Here is a 6,000-nt window from a genome sequence, read left to right as displayed (position 1 = left end):
TGCAGGGGTTGAAAAAGTTGTTTTGCTATAATTAAGGGAGAGGAAATTATACTTCATTTCAATTCTAAAAGCTTAGATTGAGATTTTAATCGTAGTTAATCAAGGATATATATATGAATTTCATGTTGGAATGGCTCAACATAAGGAAATTCTATATATGGGTCCATTATTTGCGTTCTAAAATTCGATTATGATTACGGCATCCCTTTTCATAATCTGAATTTTGAGAACTTGGCAAATTGAAATGGAAATATTATAGCAAAAGACTGGTTTAGTCTTTATGTGAGACATCATGAATCGGTCCCATATGCTTCGGATATAGGATCGATTACATGTGCTATATTCATCCTTTCAAAAATTTTCCAAATGCCTGGGGCATTATGAAGGGAAAATGTCTAGAATTGGATATGACTAAAATGATTAAGCAATTGTCGAGGACAATCTAAGGTTTACCAAAGATTGGTTGCTCAAGGACAGTTGGAAGTATAATGTTAATTCTGGAAGGACCATATTGACATAATCTGTAAGGAGGCAACTCTTGTTCAGAAGTGATAGTCAAAATGGAATATGGAAATGTTTCAAAGTTAGAAATTATTCAATCTGTGTAAGATTAGGAAACTTAATGAAAGAAGGATGTTTCCAAGGAGCTGATCTCCTTTGGAATGCTCTGTAATGATTGTTGTCAAGTCTTTCTGATTTCGTGCATAATCATTAAGAGGATCAATGCATATAAGTTTAGAATCTAACAGATTTCAGTAAATGGCATGAATTTGGAATTCTTGCATTTGCAGTAAGGATTTGGGACTGTGAAAAGAGGATCATTGGAGTGATGTTCAATTGATTTATTTTACAAAGTAAAGATCATAGACAAACATAGTATGCATACTTGGTGTATGGCATGACTAGTGTTTAGAAAACATAGTGTACATGCTTGGAGCATGGGACAACTATTGTTTTAAATTCAAGTATAAAGTTGATAAAACCGAAACAATGAATAATGAGTAATCAGTATGGTGATAAATAAAAGTGTTTATTTATATTCATAGGGTTTGATACCATATTTGATTCATTTATTCTTGTGTTTCACTTTGCATGTTTTGACTTCCAGAATAATTAAGTCTCTCTTCCTGAATGATTAAGTTATTCAAACCATCCACAGTCGGTCATATGTTGGAAGTAGATATGAATCAAGACTGTCATGGGTTGGTTTGTAGAGGTCCAAGTTGGTGGACAAAAGTGGTGCTACAACACTCATGAGTGCTCATAAGTTCTGAGTATTGGATTCAACCTGCGCTCATTTGAACCACTTCATGGATTTTATCACGAGTGATCATGAGACGATAATATCTTATATTCTTCAAACCTAGAGATATGAGTTGTTACTATGAGTTGGTTATACATTGATTGCACGAAAACGCATTGGTAACTCGATGTTATAAAACGTGCCTTTGTGTATGATTCAACAAGTAGTAGAACAAGCCATATGAGTCGAAGTTTATCCATTCCTTTTACATTCGGGATAAAAGCGATATCTGTGGGCCCCTCGATGATTTAAAGATGATACATGTGAGTGCTTGGCCAAGCCAGGACTGATTTGATTTGTTCAATCAGTCAGTCATCATGAATCGGAAATCGGGAAACAACAAATGGACAGAGAGAATGATTGATAATCCATGTCTCAGTCCATATGATATCTAGAATGGAGGAATATATGATCCCTTATCTAATGGACAAGTCATTGACAAAGGTTAGAGTTCATCGACAAGGTCAGAGTTCGACAGAAGCTTTTGAGAGCTACGATTGATGATCGGTTCCTGAAGTCATACACAATAATAGTTTTAGACTTATCCAAGTGGGAGACTGTTGGATTAATGTCTAAGTCCATAACTATAATTGGTAAGACTTGACCCGACCCGACATGGTCCATTTGGGTTGCATGGCATCATGCATTTGGATAGACTATAATGAGAGAAATAACACTTAAGGTTGGTTAATATATTATAAGTTCTAATATATTAATAAGGTTGTTTAATTAGTATTGATCAAGAATTAATTTGGAATTAATTAAGTGATCAAAAGGAGACTAATTAAATATATGGGTTGATTGTGTAAATCATTCATTCTTATATATGTGGGCTTGTGATCCAAGATTCCTTATGTTGGACTAAGTCCATGGGGTGACCCATGGATACTCCATGGAGGTTAAAATCCATGGAGCATAAGGAATGGGTAAAGTTATGAGTTACATGGTGTAACCCTAATAGCCACCATATAAAAGAATCCCATGGCTCAAGAAATCGTGCACTAATGTGTGAGTGTGAGGGCTAGACGATTTCAAGGAGTGTTCAAGTTTCTCTCAAGTTATTCCAAGTGTATTTGGTGTTGTGTGAACCATTTGAGGTGTCACACTTGGGGCACTAGGCACTCAAGCTTCATGAAGACAGTCTACATCAAAGAGGTATGTATTCTATCTTGTTATATTTATTATTTTGTATGCTAGATTAGGATAATACCTTGGATGTTCTTAATTGTATGTATAATAGAGAAAACATAGATCCAAGGTATTTAGGGTTGCATGTACACTTAGGAGTGTTAGAATGCTCATAACCCAACAGTGGTATCAGAGCCTAGGCTTGTTTTCTTGTTATACTTGCAAAAGTAGCTGAAAAATCGAGTTGGATGCATATATTCGATTGTTTTGGCTGGAATTGGACTAGGAACATTACCCTAAGATGTTTTTGGACTTATAAACTTGTTTTTGATGTGGTAATGTTCATGCTAATCCAATTTCTAAGATAATTGTCATAATTTCAAGATTTGTATTAGTTTGTATGTTCATGCTAATTTATTGAAGATTGATGATTTGAATTATCTTGTTCTTATGAGGTTCTTAGATTAATAGAAAATTTGTGTGAAATAGTTGTTTTCAATCCATTTTAATCTAAGAGTTGATTCCAAAGTGTGTTTTTGTAACTTGTCCTCAAGTTATATGAAAAGTCACATTTAAGAATCATAAAACTCATAAAAGTTGGCAAAGGTTACAAAATGAAGAGTCTCTTCATTAAATTAAAAAAAAGTGTAACCTTAATTAGTTCCATAAGTTACAATAAAAAAAAGGTTATTTTTTTATTAATTAGTTTAAAGTCTTCCATAACTTGTCCTCAAGTTATGAAACTTGAAGAGTTTTTTTTTTTTTTTTTTTAATTAAAACTACTTTAAACTCATAAGTTATGGAATTAATTAGTTTTGAATAGTTTCAAAACTTGCCCTCAAGTTTTGGAATTTGAAAAGTTTTCACTTATGAATACTTTAATTCCAAGTTAGCCCTTAGAATTTTAAAAGTTAAAATTCAACCCTTATACTTTATAATATTATAAGTTAATAATATTTATATATATGTATAAGAGTAAAGTCAGTCTTACCGTTAGTAGGCCTCATTCACGAAGCCGATCTATAAGGGGGGTATAAGGTTACTGCCTATAAAATGGCAGTTTAATGGGTGTCCACTCTCACCCACCGCTTCCTTGACTGGTGGAGGGTCGTTAGTCGAACGGGTAGGACAAGGACTATAATTCTCCTTTCATTAAAAGTATTAATGATAAATACTAAGTAACTAAACTCTTATTAATACCCAATCTTAGTTACTTAGGAAAATGTGAATTTGGTGCTAACCCATGAAATTACACTTTGCACTTTGCTTAAGTCGTTAGTGGAGCGTGTGTGGTTAACCGGCACACTAACCTGGACTTAACAAGGTAGGCAAAGGGTAACTTAATATTTATCATAGTATCGGTGGAGCGTGTGTGGTTAACCGGCACACTGATTAAGGGGTAAATATTAAGGGTACCAAGTATATTTGCATGGTTATTCACACCTCGAGATTGAAACATGCCTTTGAACAGTTCAATGAATCTCAAAGATCTAGGACTTTCAAATCCAATTAAAACCTAATAAATTATTTCGTTTTTCATGGTGGAAATTGGTGAATCGTCATTCACCTACCTTCAAATATTTTATAGTTTGGATTACGGCATCCCTCTTCTAAGTTATAAAATAGTTTGTTGGGTCCTAGCCTTAATATTTCATATTGGGTGTCATATTAAGGACTTTAAATCAACTATCTTGAATATCTCCCAAAAAGATGTCTGGTCTAGACATTTATGATCTTCCCAAATCTCTTGAAACAAGCTTTCCTAAATGAAGATGATGTCCCATGGATATCATACTTCTTTCACCTCCTCCAATTATTCTCCCTAACCCACAAGTTCCTAAAAAGTTTAAGGTCACTCAAGCCCTATTGGCAAGGCAGGGTCTAGGTGTGATCACATCTTGGAGATGTAGTCACATATTGACAAGCCGGGAGAGTTGGGTGTCAAAGTCTTGAGAAAGTTGGTGGCTCAACTACTTTCTAAGTCACATAGTGAGTTCTTTTGGGAATCCTATGAAACAGACTAAGACAACACCCTTAATGATCTTATCTATTTGCTAAGATCAACTTCCTAAAACGCTATGGACATTGACAATGATGACATTGGATATCCAGTAAAGCTCTCTCTTCCCAATGGAAAGGGATCGGCCATAGTCAACTCGGTTGACCCAATGGTAAAGAGAGAGGCGAAGTCTGAGATAGTCCCATTATCAAGGGTCCATAGGTAACTATTGCCAAAGGAAGGGGCATTGGTTACGAAGCTGCCAAATTTACCTAAGGATGTTAAAGTCAATAAGTTTGGCTCAACTTCAGGTAAAGTCCATTGTCTAACTCTATTAAGTACATGCTGATTCTGATCGCGAAGATGGATTTCAATCGCATGGTTCGGTGATCAGAATTTTGGGCTATTACTTAAGAGTTATGATATTTATATTGCTTAGGAATAGATAACAACAAGGTTTTCATATGGATTGTAAGGATAAGTTTTTCCGCAAAGTTTTAAAATAAAAGAAAAAGGTTTTGATTTTATTTATTTTAAGTATCCTTACAATGGCATTTGTGAAAAGTTGTTGCTTATAAGATTCCATTGATAGCAATATTGGAAAAATGGATTTGATTCTTTCGGTTGTGGTAGTGTCTAATATTACCAAATAAGGAAAGATTCTCATCACCCAAGGTTCAATTGGACCGAAACTTGGAATCATGCAAGTTGTATATTATGATGAATGAGAACTTTCAGCTTGGAAAATTAAGACTAATTCCTTATGTGAATAAGGAAAGGACTAAGGGATCGAGTACACATTCTTGTGCACTGGTCAAGTCCACCACAAAAGATCAAGAAGACTATTCGTCATGATTTACTTAAGTTCAGTAAATATGATTATACTTATAAGTTTAAGTATAAGTCTGTAGCATTGGAGAAGTTTCAATGTGAGACAGAACGAATAAGAAGAATCAAAGTATGGCAGAAAGATAAAAGTTTCTCAAATCTGAAAAGATGGGAGAGTACTTTAGTATCATGTTTATGATCATCTTAATGATTAAGATACCATATCACAATTGGTCCTCTAAGAAGAGGAGTCATGAATTGTTGAAATGGTTAAATCAAAAAGATGAGTCATACTTCGTTCCAAAACAATTCTTAGAGTCATACTCCAAGATTGTAACTTGAGTGACATATCTTAAAGAGGGTTTGTTAACACTAGTCAAATGTAAGAGTAAAAGATTATCTACTATTGTACATTTGAAATTGGTAAGTTGTGATGTTTTGGATAAAACAGAGACCAACTTAGGCCAATTGTGTAAAGTGTTAGTCTTGATAAAGAATCTGCACTATCTCTTGAATATTTGACAAGGGAGTATTATATGTCAAGAGGACAGTGGGAGTCTTAAAGCTCTTGAAAGTTTCAAGACTTAATCAAGAATAAAACCTAAAGTCCTTCACTAGCACACGACTTGAGGTTTATAACCTATCGTGTTGAAATTTTTGTGTCTATTCAAGTTGGCTTTGCATAGGAGTTCTGAGAGTTCTCAATTGGTTGCACAACTACTTAGAAGCAATGGCAGGCACC

This window comes from Lactuca virosa, chromosome 8 (assembly GCF_052849685.1).
Source record: "Lactuca virosa cultivar CGN04683 chromosome 8, Lactuca_virosa_CGN04683_v6, whole genome shotgun sequence".
NCBI classification, from domain to species: Eukaryota; Viridiplantae; Streptophyta; class Magnoliopsida; order Asterales; family Asteraceae; genus Lactuca; species Lactuca virosa.
The sequence above is the reverse complement of the archived record's forward strand: the minus strand, read 5'-3'. Positions refer to the sequence as shown.